At 43.4% G+C, this 27,243-nt stretch overlaps 1 protein-coding gene across 5 annotated transcripts in view; it reads left to right on the top strand.

Moving 5' to 3' along the window:
- Positions 1-18,960: 18,960 nt before the first annotated feature.
- LOC142402962 (SWI/SNF-related matrix-associated actin-dependent regulator of chromatin subfamily A member 2-like) overlaps positions 18,961-27,243 on the top strand; it is a 204,103-nt gene continuing 195,820 nt past the window's right edge. For 2 of the 5 annotated variants that reach the window (XM_075488962.1, XM_075488960.1), the window contains exons 1-2: positions 18,961-19,751; positions 19,985-20,134. The gene's annotated coding sequence lies outside the window, so the exon portion shown is untranslated. Of the gene's footprint in view, positions 19,752-19,984; positions 20,139-21,571; positions 21,808-27,243 lie in introns of those variants that run through there. The other 3 variants (XM_075488963.1, XM_075488964.1, XM_075488965.1) reach the window with 3 other exon arrangements.

The following is a 27,243-nucleotide window of genomic DNA, read 5'->3' as shown; positions in this document are numbered from 1 at the left end:
GATGCAGTTCTTCACGAACAGACTGCTCCAGCGAGGGTCCTCCCACAGGTTCTGCCAGAAAACCTGCTCCTGCGTGGGCTCCTCTCCACAGGCTGCAGTTCCTGCCAGAAGCCTGCTCCATCACAGGCTCTCCATGGGGTCACAGCTTCCTTCAGGGCATATTCACCTGCTATGGCATGGGGTCCTCCACAGGCAGATATCTGCTCCACTGTGGTCCTTCATGGGCTACAGGGGGACAGCCTGCCCCACCATGGGCTGCAGGGGAATCTCTGCTCCAGTGCCTGGAGCACTGTCACCAAAATCGGTAATAAACCTCTTAACACCAATGTAGCATTAAGAAGCAGGCATTCTCTTTATTGCAGCGCCGGATGCATGGGGGATCCTTCCGCCTAACATGCATACCAGTTTACACAGATCTAGGTTCATTTATACAGTATATCTTTCCATATGCATAGGTTTTCACACTACTGGGCAGGACTATGTTACTTAGTAGCTTACATAATGATGATTTAGCATAACACATGCTCAGTTTTTCACATGGGGGTCCTCTGGTGGTCATAGACCCCCAAACCATGCTTTTCCAATCATGAATTCAGGGTCATTCTTCCGTTTAAGTCTTATTGTTCTCCATTGTTAAATATCACAGATTAAAGATTAATCTATTAAAGATCCGGTTTCACCAGGATATTCTTGGGTTTTCTTTTGTTCCTTCTTGGTTGACCCTTTGAACTTTATTCTTTACATGTTCCTCACTTATTTTCCAACAGCACCTCCTCCCCCTCCTTCTTCACTGACCTTGGTGGCTGCAGGATTGCTTCTATCACATTTTCTCACTCCTCTCTCTCCCAGCTGCTGTTGCACAGCATTTTTTTTACCCTTTCTTAAATGTCTTACTACAGAGGTGCCACCAACATCGCTGATTGGCTCAGCTTTGGCCAGCAGCAGATCTGTCTTGGAGCTGGCTAGAACTAGCTGTCAAACATGGGAGCAGCTCCTGATCTCTTCTCACAGAAGACACCCCTGCAGCCCCCACTCCCCACTACCAAAACCTTGCCATATAAACCAAATACAAGCTCTATCAATTCCCACACCCCTCCAACTTTCCCCCATGGTTTACAGTCTTATCAACTGCAAAGTCCAGGTTGATCTTCCTGGAAGTAGCACCTGCAGTTCCCTGATAGCCCATCAATTAGTGTGACTGGCAAGGCTTGTTTCTTGTCATTGTCCCTGTGTTTGTTTTGTCAGGTCTGTGTCTCGGCATATTTTGTTTCTGGTTTCCCCCTTTTTCCCTTAGTTTCCCAATTGACAAGGTTCCCAATCAGATAACCTTGCTGGAATAAACATTCTCACACTCTCACATGCCCTCATAATTAGTGTGACTGACAAGGTTGGGTTCCCTCGCTGCCTCCCTTATCATTTGCCAGTCAGGTTTGTGTCCCAGTATGTTCTTGTTTATGGCTTCCTTTTTGCACTGAAAAATGTCCTTGACCAGATACCCTTAAAAGGGCATACACTCTCCTTCCACATACCCTTACATGCACCATTGGCTGAAATCAGGCAATAAAAAATTTCTCCTTCACACTGGACTAAAGGGGCAATGTCAGCTTATTTATTCTATTCTAACTCGTTTTTTTAAGTCTTGGAAAACAGATATATTTTTCTTAACTTTCATTTGGCAAGTGTATTACCTGTGTTCTTAAGGGCCTACATTTCATATAGCAATAGACCCTTGTTCTATGGTGGCAGAATCCTTTTCCACACAAGTGTTAATAAGATTTCAAGTAAAAACAAAAAAACAAAAAACCAAAAAAAACCCAAAAAAACCAAAACACACACCCCCCCCCAACCCCCAACAAAACATTAAGTAAGTTTGCCAATGACAGTAAACTAGGAGGAACTGTGGACTCCCTTGAGGGTAGAGAGGCCTTACAGAGAGCTTTGGATAGACTAGAGAGCTGGGCAATCACCAACCGTATGAAATTTTACAAAAGCAAGTGCTGGATTCTGCACCTGGGACAAGGTAATCCTGGTTATATCACCGAAATTGGGAATCAAACTCCTTAACACCGATGTAGCATTAAGCAGCAGGCATTCTTTATTACGGCGCCGGATGCACGGGGGATCGTTCCACCTAGCGTGCATACCGCAGGTTACATCAACCAAAGCTTATATTCTTGAATTACATATATATGCATCAAATCTCCCAGAATGATCATGCAGATTCATTCTATTTCCCAGAACTAATTATCATATTTGCATGGTCATTACGCATGCATCCTTGAGCTCCGAGGGGCTTCTGTGGGGGGTCTCTGGTGGTCCTGGGTGTTTGTACAGGTGTGTCCTTTAGTTGACCCCTTCTTCTGGACATGCGCAATATCAGCTTGCTTATGTAACTTGCTTCCCTTCTTCATGGTGCATGGTCCCTAACAATGATTTGGCACCCTTAACGCAAACCAATTATTCTAACTACCCTCGACTTGTTGTCAAGATGGGCTGGGGCTGTACTGGGAACATAGCAGCATGACCATACTACTCCTCGTCCTTATTGTCTTTGGGCATAGTAGCATATCCATAGCCATAGGTGTACAAACACAACATTAAAGCATTGTCTACCCCACTCCTATCTCTATGTTGCTTAGTTACAAAAGAACAAACTAATCATTTTGGTTACATCTGGTTACATTTCCCCCCTTTGGAAGTTTTGAAATAATCATCTTTTCAATACTTCCATTCTTAATCTTTCATATCTCAACATAAGCAGGTGGCTTCTCTCCCGGCATTGGTGTACGATGCTTCATCACTGATTTCTGTGTCAACATTTTCTTTAAACATTGATAAACCAAACAAATCACCAAAACAACTATAATCAAAATGATTAGTGTCTGTAACAACTCAGTTATCCATCCTTTAAGAGGAAATCCAAAGTGTCCCAAAATTTGGCCTAACCCATTTGTTTGCATTTCACTCCTTAAACCTTGAGTCTGCTGTGCCACCCTCTTCATATCATCTATTAGTTCATTCAAAGCAGCTGTAACATTTGGGATGTGCACACAGCAATCTTGATTTCTGTAAATCCACAATCGTCGCTTCAATTCCCCAATGTGTTTCTCTCTGTTTTTCCTCTGCTATTTTTATCATTATTTGTGGGGTAACTATGACTTGTCGGGTGGGTGTTACCCACCATCCATCCTCATTTTCTACTGCTCTCAACTGTTCTGCCAATAATCTATCCAATTTACCATAATTTGGTTTCGGGGTTGGAAGTTTTACCAGTTTTACTGGTACCAGGGCAAGGATGCTTTGCTCCGCTGCCTCTCTAGCAGTTTTATCAGCCAATCGGTTGCCCACATTTACCACGGTTTGTCCAAACTGATGTGCTTTACAATGCATTACCGCTACTTCCTTGGGCTGCTGGATGTCCTGGAGGACTTGGAGAATTTCTTCCTTATATTTGATGGGCGATCCTTGAGCTGACAACAGTCCTCTTTCCTTCCAGGTAGCTCCATGTGCGTGAATCTGCTTTCTGTGCTGATGTATTCACAGGGAGAGCTTCAGCTTTCATCACTTGGGTGGTGGTGACCACTGCATACCCCGCCATTCATTTTCCATCTCGGACAAAGCTGCTTCCATTCGTAAACAGCTCCAAATCAGGATTAGGCAACGGTTCGTCCTTCAGGTCCTGTCTGCTAGAATATACCTGTTCAATAGTTTGCAAACAATCATGGTGTAAAGACTCACCCATTTCCAAGCTCAAAAACATTGCTGGGTTCACTGCTGTTGTAGTTTTAAGCTCCACATCATCCTGTTCCAAGAGAGTGACCTAATATTTGAGCATGCGGCTCGGGGACAGCCAATGCCCCCTTTTTTTCTCCAAGACAGAAATTACCATATGTGGGACATAAACCGTAATTTTCTGCCCCATGGTTAATTTCCTTGCTTCTCGGATTAAGATTACAGTTGCTGCCACAGCTCGCAAACATCCAGGCCATCCCTTGCTGACATTATCCAATTGCTTAGAAAAATACCCAATGGCCCGTTTCCAAGTTCCTAATTTTTGAGTCAACACACCCAAAGCAAGATGTTATCGCTCATGTACAAACAATTCAAAAGGCTTTGCTAAATCTGGGAGTCCTAAGGCAGGTGTGGACATCAAAGCCTTCTTCAGATTTTTAAAAGCTGTCCGACACTCAGGTGTCCACAACAGGTGATTCTCCTGGGATCCTTTCAAAGCTGCATAATTGAGGATCCACAATCGACACCACCGGACCATACCCAAAAATGTCTGCAATTCCTGTATCGTTCTGGGTTCTGGAATTTGACAAATTGCTTCCTTTCTGCCTGCTCCCAGTCTTCTTTGTCCTCGTGAAATTTCAAAGCCTAAATATATCACAGTCTCTTTCCCAATCCAGGCCTTGCTTTTTGATACTCGGTATCCTGCTTGTCCCAAAAAATTCAACAAGCTGATGGTCACTTGTAAACAGTCCTCTCGAGTCTCTGCTGCTATCAAAATGTCATCTACATACTGCAATAGTATTCCTTCTGAATTTTCTTTTTTCCATGCTTCCAATTCCTTTGCCAACTGATTGCCAAATATTGTAGGACTATTTTTGAACCCTTGAGGTAGCACCGTCCAGGTGAGTTGTGTCTTGCGTCCAGTGGTGGGGCTTTCCCATTCAAAGGCAAATATGCCTGGCTATCTTTGTCTAGAGGTACGCAGAAGAAAGCATCCTTGAGATCAAGTACAGTAAACCACTTATGTTTTTCTTTTAAGGATGCCAGCAAGGTATATGGGTTAGCTACTACTGGGTGAATGTCTTGAACAATCTGATTTATGGCTCTTAAATCTTGAACTAACCTATATTCCTTGCCATTCTGCTTTTTCACTAGCAATATCAGGGTATTACATTCTGATTCACACTCTATCAATAATCCATAATCCAAAAATTTTGTTATTAATTCTTCCAACCCCTTTCTAGCTTCCCACTTAATAGGATACTGCTTTTGTCTTCCCCCCATCTTACTGGTTTAGTTTGAGATTTTAGAACAACCTTTACCGGTTCCGCCAATTTAGACCAACCTGGGATTCCACTAGCCCATACCAAGGGTGTTACTGCATCCTCCACTTCTGCAGGCATTTCTTCCTTCGGTCTTGGTGTGTTCTGTAACATAAAAATTCTCGCTTCCACAGCTTTTGTTTCAGATATTAACAGCTGAGTCTCCCCATTTTTAAAAATTATTTTGTGCATTCAATTTACTCAATATATCTCTTCCTAACAAAGATGATGGACATTCTGGCATATACAAAAATTGATGAGTTACCCATTGCTTTCCCAATTTGAATTTCAAAAGTTGTAAAAACGGCCGGTTTTCCTTCTGCCCTGCTCCCCCAACAACGCTTACAGTTTTATGACTAAACCCCCCTTTGCATATATTTAATACCGAATATGTTGCCCCTGTATCAACTAAAAATTCTACTTCATCATTCCCCAGCTTTAATGTAACCAGGCGTTCAGCTGGGGTTGACTCCCCTGTTCTCCTTCAGTCCTCATCATTCAGAGTCATCAACCTAATTGCCTGTAGCAAAGGATCCAATTCTCTCCCCTTGGGACATTCCCTTTTCCAATGCCCCCTCTCCTTACAGACAGCACACTGATCTTTTGCCAGCCGGGGAGGTCTAAACGGAGGTGCTGCTCCTCCTGGTGGTCCTCCTCTTCCCCTTCCCCTACCTATTCCTGCTTTCCCTCCTCCTCCTTTCCACATTTCAAACACCTTTTCCCAATGCTACAGGCAGAGCAACATCATCTTAAACTCTTATTCCTTCCCTGTTTTTTTCCAAAGTCAATACCATACAATCTTGCGGGATAATCCCACACTGTTTTTCCACTCTGGATGATTTCTCAAAACAAAAAAAATAAATACCTCATAAGGTATTTCATCCCATTTACCCTCCCACCTACAAAACAGCATTAATTGCAAGATGATATTATACCTCAATGTACTGTTCTTTGGCCATTTTTCCCCCCTATCCAAAGTATACAATGGCCACCAATGATTGCAAAATTCAATCAATTGTTTCCGAGTTCATGGATCTCCTCCTAGATTTTTCCAATGCCTTAAAACACATCCCAAAGGTGTTCTTTGCGGGATGGGTTTTTTACTCGGAAACGTACCCATTTCCCAAAAGACTAGTGGTTGTGATTATGCACTATCACAGGCACTAGTCAGAGGGACCCCAACCCTTGTTGGAGCTCCCTCTGGGATTCCAGCCCCCTGCCGGAAATCCCAACCTTGGAGACTTCAACCCCCCGTTGAAGACTCCCCCTTGGGCCCCGCTCCACAGGCTTTTGTCTAGCAGACCCTTACCAACCGAGGTACCTCTTTAGCCCAACCCTGCGTAGCTTTCGCCGCGCCTTACGAGCAGGCTTTAGCGGGACTCTAACCCACATCCTATAGTGGGACTCTAACCCAGGTCCTACCTAGAGTTCTGTTACCGGTTAGAAGAATGCCTTATTACCTTGTTCCAGGGGATCTTGCTCAGAATCCTTCGGTCCGTGGATCGGAGGTTCTCCCCGAGAATCCCTCAGTGCCGGTTGGAGGTCCTGCGATCCCTCGGATCCGCTGAAATTCAGAAGCAGGGTCCCATCTGGGTCGCCAAAACTGTCACCGAAATCGGGAATCAAACTCCTTAACACCGATGTAGCATTAAGCAGCAGGCATTCTTTATTACGGCGCCGGATGCACGGGGGATCGTTCCACCTAGCATGCATACCGCAGGTTACATGAACTAAAGCTTATATTCTTCAATTACATATATATGCATCAAATCTCCCAGAATGATCATGCATATTCATTCTATTTCCCAGAACTAATTATCATATTTGAGTGGTCATTACGCATGCGTCCTTGAGCTCTGAGGGGCTTCCGTGGGGGTCTCTGGTGGTCCTTGGTGGTTGTACAGGTGTGTCCTTTAGTTGACCCCTTCTTCTGGACATGCGCAATATCAGCTTGCTTATGTAACTTGCTTCCCTTCTTCATGGTGCATGGTCCCTAACAATGATTTGGCACCCTTAATACAAACCAATTATTCTAACTACCCTCAACTCATTGTTAAGATGGGCTGGAGCTGTACTGGGAACATAGCAGCATGACCATACTAGTACTCATCCAACTGTATTTGGGCATAGTAGCATATCCATAGCCATAGGTGTACAAACACAACATTAAAGTATTGTCTATCCCTCTCCCATCTCTATGTTGCTTAGTTACAAAAGAACGAACTAATCATTTTGGTTACATCTAGATACAAGCTGCAGCCTTGCCCAGTTCTTCTTGCTGCATCCGACGGGGAGAAAAGACCTGAGTGGACTCCAGCGTGCACCGACCTGTTGATCGGGGACTCCATCGGCTCCTCTCCTGCAGTTGGGCAGTAAGCGACACAATGGTGCAACGCTACTGAAAAGAGGTATTTTTTTGGGAAATGAGAAAAGGGGGGTAGGGGCAAGGTCTCTCGGGAAGCAGGCAGCATTTGGTAACATTTGTTTCGTTTTGGGCTCTGCATAAGGCGTATCAGGAAAGATACGCAGCAGTAGCATAATTTTGTTTCTACACGTTTTGGGTAACAAAGGTGTTGCAGGGAGACATCCCTCGTTTTGGTTTGTGTATGAAATGTTGGGTTAGGAAATTCTTTTTCAGTACGGATATGGGTGCTGCTGCTTCCCAGGAGGCACCCCTTTGCTCTCCTCTAGGATGCGTCCTGAAGAATTGGAAGAAATTTGGGGGGATCCCATGACTAAAAATAAGCTATAACGATATTGTAATCAATGGTGGCCACAATATCAATTGGAAGATGGTGAAAAATGGCCTGAGAATGGATCCTTGAAATATAACACTATATTGCAATTAATGTTGTTTTGTCGGAGAACTGAAAAATGGGATGAAATACCTTAGGTGGATATGGTTTTTGTGTTAAGAAATGATTGGGATATTAGGAAGAAATGTGGCTTAGTGGATTCTAAACATCAGATTGGAATATATGCATTAAAAGAGAAAAAGGGAAAATCTTGTTGCATTGAATTGAAACAATCCAGAAGGAATGTATAGTACTGTGAAAACTGTAATGATGACTCCTAATCCTAACTGGGGAGATGAACAGGCTCTCCTAGAATATTTGTTTGCCACTGAGGAGAGGAGAATGATTTTAGAGAAGGCTAGAGAAGGACTAACTCAAGAACATGGGGGAGTACCTAATGCTAACACATACCTCCCAAAAGAGGATCTGGAGTGGGATCCAAACACAAGTGAGGGATTACAGAGGGTAAAGGAATATCAGAAGTTAATTTTGTATGGGATTCAACATGGAGTGCAAAAGCCTAAGAATCTATCTAAACTATCTGAAGTAAGGCAGGGGGATAAGGAAACCCCGTCAGCCTTCTATGAGAGATTGTGTGAAATAGCTCGAAAATGGACGGATCTGGATCCGGAAGATGACAGCAATTCAAAGTTATTTAACATGCTGTTTATTGGTCAAGCGGCAGCAGATATAAGAAAGAAATTACAAAAGGTAAAGAGTGCAGATGGCATGACAATCTCACAGTTACTGTCAATCGCATATAAGGTGTATAATAATCGGGAGGAAATAGAAGAGAAGGAGAGGCGGGGACGAGCAAGGCTGCAAGCTGCTTTGTTGGCTGCCTTGACAGAAGGACAAGAAAAAGGAAGAGGTAGAGGAAGTACGCGAGGTGGATTTTGGGGCCAAGGAAGGGGCCGTAGAAATTATAGTGGAAATCGTCATGACATTCCTTTTGGAACGAATCAGCGTGCATATTGTAAGCAAGAGAGCCATTGGAAAAAAGATTGTCCACACCTTCCGAATAATCAGGAAAGAGGGGCAGAAGAAGCCGTTGGGGTCATGACAGAGACTGGGTTGGACTGAAGGGGACCGGAGGAATCTATTAAAGTTTCCCCAGCCGATCCTCTGGTTCCAGTCAAGCTGGGGAATGAAATAATAGATTTTTTTTTAATTGATAGTGGAGCCACACGTTCTGTAGTAACTAGCTGTAGGGGACCCTTAAGTAGAACTAAAATAAGCATTGTTGGTGCAACAGGGAAAAAGACTTTAAGGCTGTTTTTACAAGCCGCCCTAGAGGGGCGGGGGGGGCAGTGCTGCAAGCACCCTTAAGGCAGGCAGTAGGTCCGGCAGGAGAGCCGGTGTGGGTTAAAACTCCCTTCTCGGTAGCGGACTTAAGGGCTTGGAAAGAGATGGCTGGAACATATAGGGAAGATCCGGAAAAGGTGGCAAAGGTGTTAGAAACTATTATGGAAAATCATGACCCAGATTGGAGAGATATACAGGTGGTGTTAAAGACATTGTTGTCATATGAGGAACAGAGGACTGTTGTGGTTAAGGCTAGGGAAGAAGCAGAGAGGGTTCATGCCCAGGATGCACAGGCAGGAAGACTGGAGGATCATTTTCCCTCCACCAATCCAAATTGGGATCCTAACAATCAGGCACAAAGAGCATTGTTAACTGAATATCAGAGGTTGATATTGTTCGGTGTAAGGAATGCGATTCTGAAACCGAAAAATTTGTCTAAATTATATCAGGTGGTACAGGGGAAAGATGAAACTCCATCAGCCTTCTTTAAATGATTATGCGAAGTGGCTAAGAAATGGACCGATTTGGATCCAGAGAGAGAGGCCAATGCACTAACGTTTGTGACTTTGTTTGTGGGGCAGTCGAATCCTGATATTAGGAGAAAATTGCAAAAGATAGAAGGAGAAGAGGCAAGATCTATGAACAAGTTATTAGAGGTGGTGTGGAAGGTGTATAATAACAGGGAGGAGGAAGAAAAGAAGCGACAAGAAAAGGAGCAAGTTAAGAGAGAGAGTCGCAAGGCTCAACTGCTGGCTGCAGCAATAGCAGAAGGCAACCAAAATAGTAGAAGGCGAAATGATGGGTATAGGTTAAATGGAGGGACTATGATGACCTCCTTCTTTAGACCTGGGGAGGGTAAACCCTTGAATAAGGATCAGTGTGCTTTGTGTAAACAAAAGGGGCATTGGAAGAGGGATTGCCCTCAGAATCAATTCCGGAGGAATTTTCCAAGAAAACAAGAAGATCCCAAGGTGGAAGAGCTGCTTACTCTGGGTCAGGATTCAGATTGATGGGGACCGGGGGATGAATCAGAAGTTTCCCCGACAGAACCCCTGGTTACCTTGAAGTTGGGGAATGAAAAGGTAGATTTTCTAATAGATACAGGAGCGACATGTTCAGTGTTAAATACTTGTAAGGGTAAATTGAGTCAACAAAATATAGCTATTATTGGAGCCACAGGGAAAAGGGAGGTAAGGCCTTTCTTCCAACCGCTTAATAAGCGTGGAATTGGAAATCGAGTTATTACTCACAAATTTTTATACGTTCCTGATTGCCTGATGCCTTTGTTGGGAAGAGATTTACTCAACAAACTAAATGGACAAATTGTTTTTGAAAAAGGCAATATACAGGTACAGATACCGGAAGAAAAAGCCCTGGAAGCGCAAGTGTTAATGGTGCAGGAAGAAGCACAAGAGACTCCGGACCCTGAGACAATCCCGGAAGAGATATTTGTCAGAGTGGGAGATGGACCCGGAGTAACGATGAATCTCAATATGAGTATGGTCATTCTCGTTTATTCAGATTACTTAACAGGTTTATATAGAAGCTAAGCAAAGCACACGCTAACAGCGGCTATTCTATTGGATAACTATACTTGTCCACGTGCTTAAAACAGTTATACGATTGGTACAAAGTTGCCGTTCACGCACTGTTCACAAAGGGGGGTTTATCAGCACTTTCCCAGACTTAGTCCCGCTTATCTTGCTTTACCAAGTACTCCTTCTGCTGTTCTCAAGGGAATTTCACCTTGATCTCTGGCTCCCAGGCCCCATCAAAGGCTGGATTGCTCACATCAATTAAGCTGTGTCCTTTTTCACTTAACCATTCTTCCACAATTCCCCCTTCTTGTTTTTGAGCGATCCAGGCATGATTTATCATGGTTCTAAAAGCCTTTTTGACACAGCTACATGCTACACAAAAACACAGACCTATGATAACTAAAATTATTAAAAGTTGTAATCCCTCAGCTAACAAACCCTTCAGCCATGATGGTAAGGACCCAAACAAACTGGTTAACCATTCATCAAAAAACCCTTGATTTTGTCGAATTTTGTTGGCATGCTCCTTCAGCCATCGTAGTTGTTTGTGAATTGATTCACTGTGATCAGACAGGTTCATACAACACATGCCTTCAAAATCCTCACAACCATGACCTTGGGCTAATAACAAAAAATCAATTGCTGCTCTATTTTGCAAAATTGCGTGGCGTAAGCTATTTTGATCCTCTAATAACGTTTCTATTACCTGGGTAGTGACATTTGCTTGTTTTTCAGCCCAACAGGCTAATTGCCCAACCTGTTTCAGGGCTCGTCCTGCTGCCCCCCCAGGTATGAGCAGGGACAGGAACACTCTCTCAGTAGTACTGAGGAGGGTAGGTTCATCATCGCAATCTGGGGAAAGACCCTTGACCCCCCCCCCCCTTTTTTTTTTTTTTTTTTTTGAGTACTGTATGTCTAGGTCATAGGATCAAGATGCTTAAAACGTGAAAAGGAAAAAAAAACCCTTTAACTGTAATTTAAGCAATGAAAAGTTACAATAACTAAGTAGTACTATGCACGACAATCCTTCTCAGTCATCTCTAGAACTTGAGTAGTTTTTCATATTACCATTCACAAAAATTCAATAATGATCAATAATGAAATAATATTGATTTAATATTATAATGAAATTTAATTTCATATTTAATATTATATTTAATTTATTATATAATTTAATAATTTTAATAATTTTCATAAAAATTAATTTTAGTAATTTTAATTAAACAGTTTTATTAATTTTAATTTAATTTTATATTTAATTTAATATTTAATTTAATATTATAATGAAATAATAATGGTTAATAATGAAATAATAATACTTGCCAAATAATGTTTTTGCTTTAGTGGTCTGGATACAGTTACAAAGTAACTGTGAATGACAATCTTGGCATATAAATGGTTAGCAGATATTCATTCCAGAATTTAGGCAGCTGTCTGGTGCCACCCGATACATTTTGTAAATAGTTTTCCATATAAAATGTCTCACAGAAGGCTTTACAGCTAATTATCCTTTGTATATGCATACATAAGAGGATACCAGTTGCAATATAATCCATATTTGGCTTTTTTTTTTTCTCCCCACTTTCCTTGCCCATTTTCCTGTATAACCAGAAACGCTAATGTCGCAGGGCCTTCAGCCCCCCCACAGGCTTCCAGTGTCCTTCTAGAATTGCATCTTTGATGACACCACTCCAGCGTGTGGTTCTAGGGAGCGCTGGAGGGTTCATTAAACATGGAGGCACAGCTTCTCCTTTCCTTTTTGTTTGTAATTCCAGAGTATCAAGACGTTTTAAAACTGCTTGCAACACTTTTGCAGTGGCATCAGAGGATTGTGGCAGCTCCTCCCCGCTAGATGGTGTGGTAGTTCCAGAGGATTCCGTACAGGGAGGTAGAGGCGGATAGAACGAGGTTGAGGGCGGCAACGGAGGCGCGGAGGGTGGTTCACTGGGCGGAGCTGCAGGGGGAAGTCGGCAGGCTGTTCCGCCCAAGTCGTTAGGTTTTGTCGCTCCCGCCCCTCCAGGGGGTTTTGGCGGAGCTACTTCCGCATTCGCTTCACAGTTTGCATTAACTCTGCTAACAGGAACTTCCGCCTTTTCTGGCGCCTGCATTGATTCCGCCATAGCACGCAGTTCAGAAACATTTTTACAGACAGTTCCAGACGCGCCTCTCACGGCAGGCAGCCCAAAAAATCGCGCAATAGGTCCCGGTTTGTTTTCGGGCTTATCTTTAGACACTCCCGGACCTAACATTTGGGCAGCAGCGCAAGCTACTTCCCTCTCCACCTTCATCGCTTTCAAAGTTTCCAAGACAATGTTCCAGAGTCCACAAACCGCCTTTATTTCCTTTTCGTCCTTTTCATCCCCCTCTATTGTTTTCTGCCACATTGTTCCTCCAAAATCTCACCATTCCAATATGGAAAATAACATGCAGGTGTCAGAAAAGTGACCCCAACATTGTCCCAACTTAATCAACCTAATTAACTGCTTCACTGGTGCTTCTATCCCTCTCTTAGAGAGGATTCCAGTGAGCAACGTGGCCACAGCTTCTGTTTCCATCACTGCGCCTGAGAGGTGAGGAGCGACCTCACACCGGCGTCTGCCCTGCTTCTTGCTCCAGGCAGAGCTTCTCTCAGCCGTGGTTTCCCACTCCCGTCCTCTAGCTGCTTACCGCAGTCACGGAGATTTCATCGGCGAGTAACCATCCTCTGCTACCAGATGTCGGAGTGGGAGACGGACCCGGAGTAACGACGAATCTCAATATGAGTATGGTCGTTCTCGTTTATTCAGATTACTTAACAGGTTTATATAGAAGCTAAGCAAAGCACGCGCTAACAGCGACTATTCTATTGGATAACTATACTTGTCCACGCGCTTAAAACAGTTATACGATTGGTACAAAGTTGCCGTTCACGCACTGTTCACAAAGGGGGGTTTATCAGCACTTTCCCAGGCTTAGTCCCGCTTATCTTGCTTTACCAAGTACTCCTTCTGCTGTTCTCAAGGGAATTTCACCTTGATCTCTGGCTCCCAGGCCCCATCAAAGGCTGGATTGCTCACATCAATTAAGCTGTGTCCTTTTTCACTTAACCATTCTTCCACAGATATTGAATGCAGTGCCCCCACCGGTATGGGCCTCCGGGATCCCAGGATGATCACGCACTGCTGAACCGGTAAACATCACATTGAAACCTGGAGCACGACCGGTAAGACGAAAACAACATCCTATTAAACTAGAAGAGAGAAAGGGTTTAGAACCCATAATAGAAAAGTTTATGGTTCATGGACTGCTACGAGAATGCCAATCGGAGTATAACACTCCGATTTTACCAGTAAAGAAACCTCATTCAAATGAATATAGGCTGGTTCAAGATTTGAGAGCAGTAAATCAAATTGTGCAGGATGTCCACCCAGTGGCAGGAAATCCGTATACTTTATTGACTGCAATTAAAGAAACAGATCAGTGGTTCACAATATTAGATTTGAAGGATGCTTTCTTTTGCATCCCTTTGGAATTTGAAAGTCAAAAGATATTTGCCTTCGAGTGGGAAAATCCAAAAACTGGCCGAAAGGCTCAACTGTGCTGGACCGTTCTTCCGCAAGGATTTAAGAATAGTCCAACAATCTTTGGAAATCAACTAGCGAAGGAATTGGAGGATTGGCAAAAAGAAAATCCAGAAATAACTCTGCTACAGTATGTGGATGATATCCTTTTGGGAACAAGGACATTAGAGGACTCTGTACAGTATACCATTGATCTCTTGAACCTTTTAGGAGCAGCGGGGTATAAAGTGTCGAAGAAAAAGGCACAAATTGCACAACAGACAGTGACTTATTTGGGATTCACCATCACCAAAGGTCAGCGAAGCCTTGGTCCAGAGAGAAAAGAGGCAATTTGTCAAATACCAGAGCCTGTGTCTAAACGAGAGCTAAGAGCATTCCTGGGAACGGCCGGGTGGTGTCGCCTGTGGATTATCAATTTTGGACCGATTGCAAAACCCCTTTATGAGGCTGTGAAAGGTACAGAGGAACTTCTAGAATGGACTCCAGAATGCCAAACAGCTTTTTCTAAATTGAAAGAAGCCTTGATGTCGGCACCCGCACTAGGGCTTCCTAATTTGGAAAAACCTTTCGAGCTTTTTGTGAATGAAAGACAGCATGCTGCGCTAGGGGTTCTGGTCCAAAAGACTGGATCTTGGAAAAGACCAGTTGGATATTTTTCTAAGCAACTAGATCAAGTAAGCAAAGGATGGCCCTCTTGTCTAAGAGCCGTCGCTGCGACTGTGCTGCTCGTTCAGGAAGCTAGGAAATTAACTCTGGGACAAAGAACGACGGTACAGGTGCCACATGCTGTGACAACAGTTCTAGAGCAAAAGGGGGGACATTGGTTATCCCCTAGTTGAATGATGAAATATCAGGCTGTGTTATTAGAACAAGATGATGTGGAACTGAAAGTAACAACCACCTTGAATCCAGCCACCCTGTTACCGTTGCCTGGGGAAACTGAATTGGAACATGACTGTCTAAAAACAATTGAACAGTTATATGTGAGTAGGACTGATCTGGAAGATATACCTCTGGATTCAGCAGAATTAAATTTGTTTATAGATGGGAGCAGCCAAGTGATCAATGGAGTCCGAAGAGCCAGATATGCAGTTATTATTGGAGGAGAAGAATTGGATGAATGGGAAGCAAAAGCCCTCCCTGCCAACATGTCTGCCCAGAAGGCAGAGCTGGTAGCATTAATAAGAGCTTTAGAGCTCGCAGAAGGAAAGACTGTGAACATATGGACAGATTCTAAATATGTTTTTGGAGTAGTTCATGCACATGGAGCAATTTGGAAAGAAAGGGGTCTCCTTTTGTCACAAGGAACACCAGTTAAGTATGGAGAACTAATAAGAAAATTATTGCAGGTTATTAAACTGCCTGAACAAGTAGTAATCATGCATTGTAAGGCTCATCAATTTGGAAATACCCCTGAAGTGATTGGGCATCGACAGGTGGATTTAGCAGCTAAAAGAGCAGCAGAAGAACAACAAGTTTTGGGAATATGGCCTGAGAAGTATGAAGACTTAAAGAGACCACCGACTTATAACGAGGAAGATGATCAATTAGCTAAATTGCTCAATGCAAAGAAGAACAAAGATGGATGGTGGACCACAGAAGATAATCGAGTAGTAGTACCTCCAAACGTTATGAGAGAATTTATGGAAAAAGATCATAGAAGAACACATTGGGGGGTAGAAGCTCTCATGGACAATGTTAAACTCCACACTTTAAGTGTAGGGATGGGAAATATAGCCAAGAGTATTATCGAGAAGCGTGAAATCTGCCAGCGAAACAATCCTCGAACTCAACCCAGACCTCCACCCGGGAAAACTAAGAAAGGAAATACTCCCGGCGACTACTGGCAAATAGATTTCTCAGAGCTTCCCAGGCAAAGTGGGTATCGGTATTTGTTAGTATTAGTGGATACTTTCTCTGGATGGCCAGAAGCCTTTCCCTGTCGCACCAATCAGGCCAGAGAAGTAGTTAAAGTATTATTAAGAGAAATAATTCCTCGTTTCGGGATCCCAATTGGAATGTCCTCAGACCGAGGACCCCATTTTGTGGCCAAAGTACTTCAGTCATTGGCAAGAATATTAGAAATAAAGTGGGATTTACACACACCGTGGAGACCGCAGTCTAGTGGGAAAGTAGAGAGAATGAATCAAACAATTAAAAGGCAATTGAATAAAATTTGTCAGGAAGCGCAATTAAAGCGGCCAGATGCTCTCCCGTTAGCATTGTTAAGAGCAAGGATTACACCAAGGTCTAGACAAAAGGTCAGCCCCTTTGAAATACTATACGGGAGACCTTATCAAAGTATTAATCATGAGCCAGGATCCATAGAATTAATATGGAAACAATATCTTAAGGAATATGTGATTTCTCTAGGGAAGGTTTTGTCTTCCCTTAACAGGTATCTACATTCGAGAACCCCTTTGGGCCTGGATACTGCAGTTAACGAATTTCAGCCGGGAAATTGAGTTCTCCATCTAAGAACTTGGAACGACGAACCTCTGAAAGAACGTTGGAAAGGACTCTTTCAAGTCCTCCTGACTACATATACTGCAGTCAAGCTGGATGGAGTAGAGCCGTGGAATCATCACACTTGGATTAAGAAAGGACTTCCACCGGAGAAGTGGACTGTGGAGAAACAGAATGAAAGCCCTTTACGACTGAAACTTAAAAGGGACAATTCATGAATTGTACTTGGGATCAGGGTATCGCTTATGTTGATTTAGATTGTACACAAGGCATATTCTTATTTGTAGTCATCGTAATCTCGTTTATGATTTTGATGGAGATATGGAGGCCAAAATTCTATAGTGATTCATCTAGTGATGTTAGCAAGAATTGAGGGATTAGAAGAAAATTTGATCTTGAAATTGATTCAGGGATTTGGTAAATTACAAAATGCTATGGGCATTACCACTTGCCTCCCAATTCCACATTCTAGTAAAAATCCAATAGAATGGGGAATCCTGACTTTAAGAGACCTTCCCTTGGTAAACTGGAGTCAAATAACTGATCAACAAACCAAAATTCCGATGAGAGAAATTATAACCTGGACAGTAACAAATAGGAAGTGTAATGGGACTCTTGCATTGTTACCAAATGGAGAATCTTTGTGTTGGTCAGTCAATAGTAACCATGTAAGAAACACAGTTTCCAATTTGGTTAACCAACAACAAGGAAAATATATGTATAAGACAAACTGGAAAAAGCCAATGGCAGACAAATGGAGGTATATGAACCTTAGTTCATGGTGGTTTGGATAGGACAAATTGGAAGCACTAAAAATCAATATAAAGAGATTATTACAAATCCCAAAGAAGGAGAGTACGTCCCCAAATGGAACTGTACTCAGGTATTCAACTGCTCTCATATGGGAATCTTGAAAAACATAACCGGGGTAGAAAAGGCATTGCGAATTGGATGTCAGTGTCGAAATTTAATTGTAGAACAACACGTAGCACAACATATGGCACACAGACAAGTCCAATGCCACACAGAAACTATTTCATCTCCAGGATATACTGTGTGGGTCTTAAGTGATGGAACTTGGACAAACAGACTTCATTTTGATATCCCAAATCACCAAATTACCTTAGGAGCGTTAACATTGTGTCCATTATGGAAAAAGAATCCCATTACACCTCAGTTATGGGGAAAACTCAAAAGAGAATTTAAAAAGGATCCATGGCATGGCCCATCAACAGCTCCGAATGTCGGGTGCGCCATGGAGTCAGTGTTAGCCCCCGGAATAATGGCTTACGAGAACCGAGTACTGTTTGCAAATCTAACGCGGCAGATGAATAGTTTGGAGAATGCAACTAAGCAGGGGTTACTTGTAATAAACAAACAGGTGCAAGCAAACAGTGAAATGACCTTACAAAATTGTCTAGCCTTAGATCTGTTATCGGCCAAAGAAAAGGGACTATGTGGATATTCAAACCTGGATAAGGAACATTGTTGTGTTCACATTCCTAATGTGACTGAAGACCTAAATAAACAGATTGACCAAATTAGACGAGTAGCAATGGGAACCCAAGAATTACAGGAGAGTGCCAAGAACAATTGGATAAACAAAATTCTGCAAAGTGGGAGTGGATGGTCTCTTACAGGACAGTTAGCCAATTTAGCCCAGGGTTTGATTCTTCCAGTGACTGCAATAATCATCATCATCATAATTAACTGTATGAAACAGGCAATACTGAAGACTGTCTTTGTCGGAAACATGATGCTAACCAGAGATGGTGGAAGATGTTCAAATGAAATATTTGAAACTTCCAAAGAGGGGAATTGTCACCTTGAATCATGTATATATGTGTATATATTTTAGAAAAAAATAGAAATAGTATGGGAGTTATTAGTAGCTAAGAAGGGATCACAGTTAGGAGTAGAAACTAGCATACGAGAATATGAGAATTGTAGAATCTTCAAGGTAATAGGTAATGTCCAGGCCAGATAAGAGGGTACGGGCACTGCATATTTTACTAAGAAGCATATGTTTCTTCTAAAAGAATGCAAAGCTGTAACCCTTCAAAGACCAATAACAGGAACATCCTCTTACCGGGAGAGCCATAAAGATAAAGGGGCACCACAACAACCATGAAAACAACAGGAATCACAGTAACTAGGGGAAAAGTAAAGGCGGCAGGGGGAGATTGCAACCACTGACCCAACTGAGGAACGAAAGGAGGACGACGACCCTCACCCTCTCTCCTTGTGAGCATGTGTAGTGAATTAAAATCACACTGTAGCTTTAAATCGAAGCGGAGAAAATACGGACCAATGGAAGAAGAGGATGCTTAGTCAGTCTAATGATTATGTATTAGATAGGCGTGGTGTGTTAACTTTCATGTATAAATACTGAAGAGAATTACAATAGGTGTGCTCAATTTGTGGAAATATTCCACCTTGCACAGAATAAAGCAATGTCTCATCTCTAAACATACTTTGTGTGTTTCGGGAGTTATTTTACAGCGAGGCAACAGGGATGCCATTCAGAGGGACCTGGACAAGCTCGAGAAGTGGGCCCATGTGAACTTCATGAGGTTCAACAAGGCCAAGTGCAAGGTCCTGCACCTGGGTCAGGGCAAACCCTGGTATCAATACAGGCTGGGTGATGAAGGGATCGAGAGCAGCCCGTCAGAGAAGGATTTGGGGATGCTGGCCTCATCAGTGCTGAGTAGAGGGGAATGATCACCTCCTTCAACCTGCTGGCAATGCTCTTCCTAATACAGCCCCGCTCTCTCCGTTCCAGGCTAAACAACAGTTAATGAGTCTTAATCGGATCACCCTTTCTGAACAGGAGGCGGGTGCTCTCCTTGAGGTGAACCAATGGGAGAACCCTTTTCTTGAGCGGTGGTGTCGGGTTGGACTAAGCGGTGGGACGAGGCAGGAGGAGGAAATAGTTGTCGTCAATGAAGTCATAATCTTATCCGTCTGTGGTTTTGTATTCTGAGTGACTCACAGAGAAAGAAGCCGTTCAACGCAACATTCTTCCAAAGCAAGGTAACTGTAATTTACGATTTCATCCCCCCCCTTCCCATGTATGCTCTCAACCTTTTCCATTATAGTTTTTTTAAAAAATAATTTATTATTATTAACTATGTAAGCACGCATCGTGCCTGCTTTCACTCCTTAAAAAATATGCCTGCTGGCTTCAAGGATTATTATGTGCCTTCCTTTTATTCCTTTCTGCTGTCTACAATTCTTATTTCTTAAAAAATATTTATATTTTTCAGTGGGTGAAGAGAAAAAAAGTTTTGTTCTAGCATTTCTGGAATAATCATAATGTAAATCTCCTCTAATAAGAATAAAAAAACCCATCAACCTTCTTCCTGATTTGCAAGTCAGCTGCACCAACAGAGAGAAGGAGGAGGAAGCAGGGAATGGTGTGTATGTACATCTATCAATTTATCTGTCTGTGTGTATATGTAATTCTTAAAGAAAGTGTCTGAAAAATTAATTTAAGAATAACCGGCTGCTTTTGTAATCCCTTGGTATTGTGTCTGAAGCGAGTGTTTAAAAGGCTCCGGGCAAAGCAGTCTAAACAGAAATAGATCCCAGAAGCAACAGCCTCTTCAGGGGCAGCTCAGCAGCTATGATGGGGCTGGGAGTTGGTCTTGTGTGGGTTTATTTATTTATTTATTTATTCCTCCCGTGCATTAATTGATTGATCTGTATTTTAGTGGCTCTAAACAGTGTGTTGGGAGGGAGACTATAATTTTCCAGCCTTTTGAGCGGAAGGGTTAGTTTTATTGCATGCAGCTGAATGTTGCACTTTGAAATCCATTGCCTTCTGTTTTGGGGAAGGGGAGAACAAGTGCTGCACTTTGTGAGTGTCTTGTAACGGCATTGTTGTCTTCTATTGCAAAGAATTAAGTAGATGTGGCTGAGGAAAGAGAAGTGGAGTAGAAAGAGCTGTGTGTGAGGAGTGGTGTTACTTGCTAGAGCAGCAGCATTAACTAGTAATGCTAAGGAGGCCGTGAGCTGGATAATCTCCCTGTCTGACTGCCCCAAACATATGAATGTGCGAGAGAACGTTTGGGGGGCGAGGGATTCACTAACCAAGGCTGCAGCTCTTGCCTTTCATTTTAGTATCTTTCAATCTCTGGTTTTAATTGCACAGTCAAGTCACTCCTGCTGTAAAAATGTTGTGATTAATTTCCTAAAATAGCTTCTCTCACTCCCTTTTTTTCTGGGGGAAAAAAAGCAAGTGTCCCGTGTGTCGTCCGTGTCCCCCCCGTCCCGTCCCGTCCCCGTCCCGTCCCCCCCCCCCGCAGTAGTCTGAGGAACAAAGAGTGGTATAAAACAACATGTGCTTACAAATTTGTAATTGTCTTCCATGCAGTTTGCACGTTATTTCCGGTATGATATTTCCTGTATATATGGAAAATCTCCCTTTTTTAGGGGGGAGTACATACACGCTTATATTAATATAGATGCAAGTTCTTTGTAAAGATGAATCAAGTTCTCATCATCCTGTTGGGAGAGGGGTCTTGTTCTTTGCACACACAAAAAAAAGGGTGGGTTGTTTGTGGGTTTGTTGATTTGTTTTTTGTTTTTGTTTTTTTTTTTTCCCCTCTCCCTCTCGGTGGTTAAAAGGAGGTAAGGAGCAAATGGGGCTTTTAGGAGTGTTCCAGTTGTTACTGTGTGCTGAGTAAACCTGGAGAAGGAGAGCAGTTACAGCCTGTCTCTATCTCTGGAGAGAGAAAGGCAGTGTTTTGTGGTAGCTGGGGGTGGTTTGTTGGGGGTGGTTTTGGGGTTTTTTTTGTTTTGTTTGTGTGGGGGGGTGGGGGTTTTTTTGTGGTGGTGGTTGGTTTTTTTTCTTCTTCTTTTCATTCTTCCCCCTGCGTATGCGTTCAGCAGCAGAGAATCGGGAAGACACAGCAGCCAAATACAGATTTACACATTTATGGACGTGTTTGATTGGTGTGACACGGTGACGGAAGAAGAGGAGAGAGAGGCCTAGCTTTGCCATGAAACATGTTTCCTGTCTATGCGTTTGGCTCTTAACCCAAGTTGTGCATGCTTAGATTTCACTTTTGGGTGTCGCTTCATCAAGGTAACCCACCAGGAAAAGTAGTGCAGCCATTGTTTTGTAGAGTGAGAGAAGAAAGCAGGACTGGCTCTTTCAAAATCGATTTTGAGATCCTCTTGATTGAGGCTAAAACTTCCTAGGAAGGAAATATAGTTCTGCTAAATGTGCTTGCATGTTACTTGTATGTTTGTGGATGGAGGTGCTGGGGTGTGTTACAGTTATGAAGTTGAGGCCTGTACATTCCCTGGCAATTCTGGAAAATTCATGTTGGGGTTTTAAAATAAAAAAAAAAAAACCCCAACTAGTTACTGTTTAATGAAGACAATCAGAGCGAGAAACTTGCAATCTCTAAAGATCCAGTCTCTTTGTGTGTAGGGGGAAGGGGGTGCTTGAGTTTGGTTTGTTTTTTTTTTTTTTATTATTATTTCAATATTATTCATATGAAGTTTGTATGTAGATAAAATAAGTGATACTTCCCCATACCACATTTAAGGAAGCCCCCTATATTTGCTAGGGGAAGAATGGTGTTTATAAATTTGTCTTTTCATGCCCAAACAAAATTTATGATTAAGGAGAAACAAAATATACACAGTGGAAAACAGTATTTTTTTAACCTATAATTGGAATCAAATATTTTAGAAGATATTCTAAAGAATCAGATATTCAAAAATAATTTTTAAAAAGTGAGTGTAAGTATTATTGAATAAATACTGTGCTGTAACCTCAATATAACTAAATAGGTTATAATGGAGTTGAATTTTTTTTCCTTTATTTTGGGTTTTGATGTTCAAAGTTTTTTTTTTTTATGTCCAACATTGCCAAACATTAGATGAACTCCATTCTTTTGAAGAAGGGTTTTGATGAATATTTTAGACAAGTAATTGGCTGAAGAGTTGAAGATGTGGATTTTTTTTTTTTTTTTTAACTGTAGCAAACTAAATCTTGTGTTTGTTTTCTGTTTAAATGATATGGAACCCACGTGATTTACAGCATCGTTCCATTTGCTACCTTTTCTGTATATTTAGATCTTTCTTTGGTGTTACTCACATCTAACCATAACCCCTGAGATCGAGGCAATAAATGTTACACCAAAATTTTCTTTCATTAGTATTTTGAGAGCTGCATGTGAAGGCCAGCAGCCTTTTTTGTGTGAGTCAGTGTATTGTTATACAAATGAAGGCCCTTCTTTCTAAAAGGAAACTTTAATTTAGCAACCAGTGAGACCATTTTTACAAATCATTGCAATACGCATTATATATTTTGTTTCCTACTGCAATTGATCTCCATATATAGAGTGTCCTTGACCTCCGCCTCTTCTGTGCTCCTTCATTTCAGTTTTTCATTTCGGATTGATCCTCTAGTGGGAGTAATAAATGGAAAATTACAATATAAAGATTATTTGCCATGAAAATGGAGGCAAGTAGAAGCTTATGCCTTATTTGCACAGCTTTGATAGTTTGCAAATATATAGGATAATAAGATTGAAAAAGATTTTGTCACAAAAAAAAAAACCCCACAGCTATCACTTTTTGTATGAGCATCTCTCTCTCTGCTTCCTCTTGATCCCTAACCAGTCAACAAAGTAACGAGTGAGTCTTCTGTCCCTTAGAAGTAGAATAAAATCTGCGTATGTAGCACTGAATAGTGCTACTCCAAGTGTAGACTTGATTTTTAGGCACTGGCAGAGTGTTGTGAATATTGGTATGTGGTGAAGAAGTAGTTCCTTATACTCTTAACTCCAACTATCTTCTTTACTCTTTTCCTGAAGGTTATTGCCTTCTGTAGCAAAGCTGTTAAAAGGGATCATATACGCATGCCTCAACTTCTTAAGTGAAAAATTTGATAATGTTGCTTATGCTCATCTTCTATGGGCACTGACTCTTGATGACTTCCCTTGGGATGGCTGTAGTAGATCCAGCCCCTAGCTGTTAGCTGCTCTTTTCTTGGTGCTGATTTTTGTTTTATTTAACTATATAACTTAGGCTGTAATTTACAGTGCTGCAGAAACTGCTTCATGAAAAACCAAAACAACTAGATAGTAGGGATGAGCTTCTACAAGAGGATTGGGAAAGAGTTGGAGGTGGGGACTACTAGAACTATCCAAAAGTAAGCAGTCTCCTTTTGTAAAATAATCTTATGTTATTTGACCTCCACACTGAAATGTCTGTGGTGCAGGTACACAACCCATTTTACTTGCTCTACTGTGGGTGAGGATGGTGATCTCTGACAGAGGGCTGGAGAAAAAGCTGGGGCAGTTTACAGAGCTTGTTTGTCTCTGTCCGAAGCATCGGGATAAAGAACTGAGGTGATGTATTTCTGATTCTATGGTTTGTATGCAAAACTGCAAGTTGCCTTCCAAGAGTGAACTTTTATGAGTCCAGCTCCTGTTATGTAAATTGAATAATGCCAGTTTATGTCAGTTGAAGATCTCTTTCATTTTTACTGGTTTTATATTGTTTCATATACACTTTGTGTTCATTGATTGAATCATTGAATTCAGTCATTGATTGAATCATCGTATTAACACCACCTCCACAAGGAAGAGAAGACGGGTTATAGTTGCGGGTGACTCCCTTCTGAGGGGAACCGAGGGTCCGATATGCCGGATGGACCCTCCTCTTAGGGAAGTCTGCTGCCTCCCTGGGGCCCGTGTGAAGGATGTCACGAGGATACTCCCTAGCCTGGTACGGCCCTCAGACTATTACTCTCTACTGCTTTTCCATGTGGGGGGCGATGAAGCTGCAACACGAAGTCCTAGGGCGATCAAAAGAGACTTCAGGGCCTTGGGACGGCTAGTAAGGGACTCTGGAGCACAGGTTATTTTCTCCTCTCTCCTTCCAGTGGTGGGCAGAGACGCAAGAAGGAACAGAGGTACCCAATCTATTAACGCATGGCTCCGTGGCTGGTGTCATCACCACGGATTTGGTTTTTTTGACAACGGGATGGCCTACACAGCACCGGGTTTGCTGGCGTCTGATGGGATTCATCTTTCTCAAAGGGGAAAGAGAGTCTTTGCTCAGGAGCTTGCGGGGCTCATTGACAGAGCTTTAAACTAGACTCGAAGAGGGAGGGGGATAATATCAGGCTTGCCCGAGGGAAGCTGAGGGGCGACGTGCCACGGTTAGAGGGAGCGGGTGCCAGCGAGGGCACGCGGCCTGTGTCTCTGAGATGTGGGGGGTACACTGGGGCACAGTTGAAGTTGAACGGAGTTGAGCTAGGGGATACTGAGGCAACAGGAGCCAAGAGGGAAATGCCTCAAAGCACGCAAGGGGTGTTCTTCTATGAAGGAGACACGGACGACAGCCCAGCTGAAGCGCCTCTACACCAACGCACGCAGCATGGGCAACAAGCAGGAGGAGCTGGAAGCCATTGTACGTCAGGAAAACTGTGATATGGTTGCCATCACGGAAAGATGGTGGGATGACTCGCACAACTGGAGTGCGGCGATGGATGGCTATAAACTCTTCAGGAGGGATAGGCGAGGCAGGAGAGGTGGTGGGGTAGCCCTATACATCAGGGAGTGTCTGGATAGTTTAGAGCTCGATGATGGTGATGATAGGGTGGAGTGTCTATGGGTAAGAATCAGGGGGAAGGCCAACAAGGCAGATATTGTGGTGGGAGTCTGTTACAGACCACCCAACCAGGATGAGGAGACAGATGAACTATTCTATAAGCAGCTGGGAGAAGCCTCACGATCGCTAGCCCTTGTTCTTGTGGGGGACTTCAACCTGCCGGATGTCTGCTGGAAATACAATACAGCAGAGAGGAAACAAGTCCAGGAGGTTCCTGGAGTGTGTGGCAGATAACTTCCTGACACAGCTGGTGAGTGAGCCAACGAGGGAAGGTGCCCCGCTGGACGTCTTGTTCACGAACAGAGAAGGACTTGTGAGCCATGTGATGGTTGGAGGCCGTCTAGGGCAGAGTGATCACAAAATGATAGAATTTTTGATACGTGGAGAAGCGGCGAGGGGGGTCAGCAGAACTGCCACCTTAGACTTCCGGAGGGCGGACTTTGGCCTGTTTAGGAGACTGGTTGAGAGAGTCCCCTGGGAGGCAGCCCTAAAGGGCAAAGGAGTCCAGGAAGGCTGGACATTCTTTAAGGAGGAAGTCCTAAAGGCACAAGAGCAGGCTGTCCCCAGGTGCTGAAAGACCAGCCGGTGGTTAAGAAGACCGGCCTGGCTGACTAGAGAGCTCTGGCTCGAGCTCAGGAAAAAGAGGAGAGTCTACGACCTCTGGAAGAAGGGGCAGGCAACTCAGGAGGACTACAAAGGTGTAGCAAGGCTGTGCAGGGAGAAAATTAGAAGGGCCAAAGCTGAGCTAGAGCTCAATCTGGCTGCTGCTGTAAAAGACAACAAAAAACACTTCTTCAAATACATTAGCAGCCAAAGGAGAGCTAAGGAGAATCTCCAGCCCCTAGTAGATGGGGGAGGGAACACAGTGACAAAGGATGAGGAAAAGGCTGAGGTACTTAATGCCTTCTTTGCCTCAGTCTTTAATAGCAGGGCCAATTGTTCTCTGGGTACCCAGCCCCCCAGGAGTTGGAAGATAGGGACGGGGACCAGAATGGAGCCCCCATAATCCAGGGGGAAATGGTTAGTGACCTGCTTCACCACTTAGACATTCCCAAGTCTATGGGGCCTGATGAGATCCACCCGAGAGTACTGAAGGAACTGGCAGATGTGCTCACCAAGCCCCTTTCCATCATTTACCAGCAGTCCTGGCTAACTGGGGAGGTCCCTGCTGACTGGAGATTAGCAAATGTGACACCCATCTTCAAGAAGGGCCAGAAGGAGGACCCGGGGAACTACAGGCCTGTCAGCCTGACCTTGGTGCCGGGGAAGCTGATGGAGCAGATCATCCTGAGTGCTATCACACGGCATGTAGAGAATAACCAAGGGATCAAGCCCAGCCAGCATGGGTTCAGGAAAGGCAGGTCCTGCTTGACCAACCTGATCTCCTTCTATGACAAGGTGACCCGCCTAGTGGATGAGGGAAAGTCTGTGGATGTTGTCTATCTAGACTTCAGTAAAGCCTTTGACACGGTTTCCCACGGCATTCTCCTGGAGAAACTGGCTGCTCATGGCTTGGACGGGTGTACTCTTCGCTGGGTAAAGAACTGGCTGGATGGCCGGGCCCAGAGAGTGGTGGTGAATGGAGTTTACTCCGGTTGGCGGCCGGTCACAAGCGGTGTTCCCCAGGGCTCGGTGTTGGGGCCAGTTCTGTTTAACATCTTTATCAATGATCTGGACGAAGGGATCGAGTGCACTCTCAGTAAGTTTGCAGACGACACCAAGTTGTGTGGGAGTGTTGATCTGCTGGAGGGTAGGCAGGCTCTGCAGAGGGACCTGGACAGGCTGGATCGATGGGCTGGGGTGAATTGTATGAGGTTTAACAAGGCCAAGTGCAAGGTCCTGCACTTGGGCCACAGCAACCCCATGCAACGCTACAGGCTTGGGGAAG

The sequence above is a fragment of the Mycteria americana genome (assembly GCF_035582795.1).
Source record: "Mycteria americana isolate JAX WOST 10 ecotype Jacksonville Zoo and Gardens chromosome Z unlocalized genomic scaffold, USCA_MyAme_1.0 Scaffold_18, whole genome shotgun sequence".
In the NCBI taxonomy this organism is placed as follows: domain Eukaryota; kingdom Metazoa; phylum Chordata; class Aves; order Ciconiiformes; family Ciconiidae; genus Mycteria; species Mycteria americana.
The sequence above is the reverse complement of the archived record's forward strand: the minus strand, read 5'-3'. Positions and strand labels throughout refer to the sequence as shown.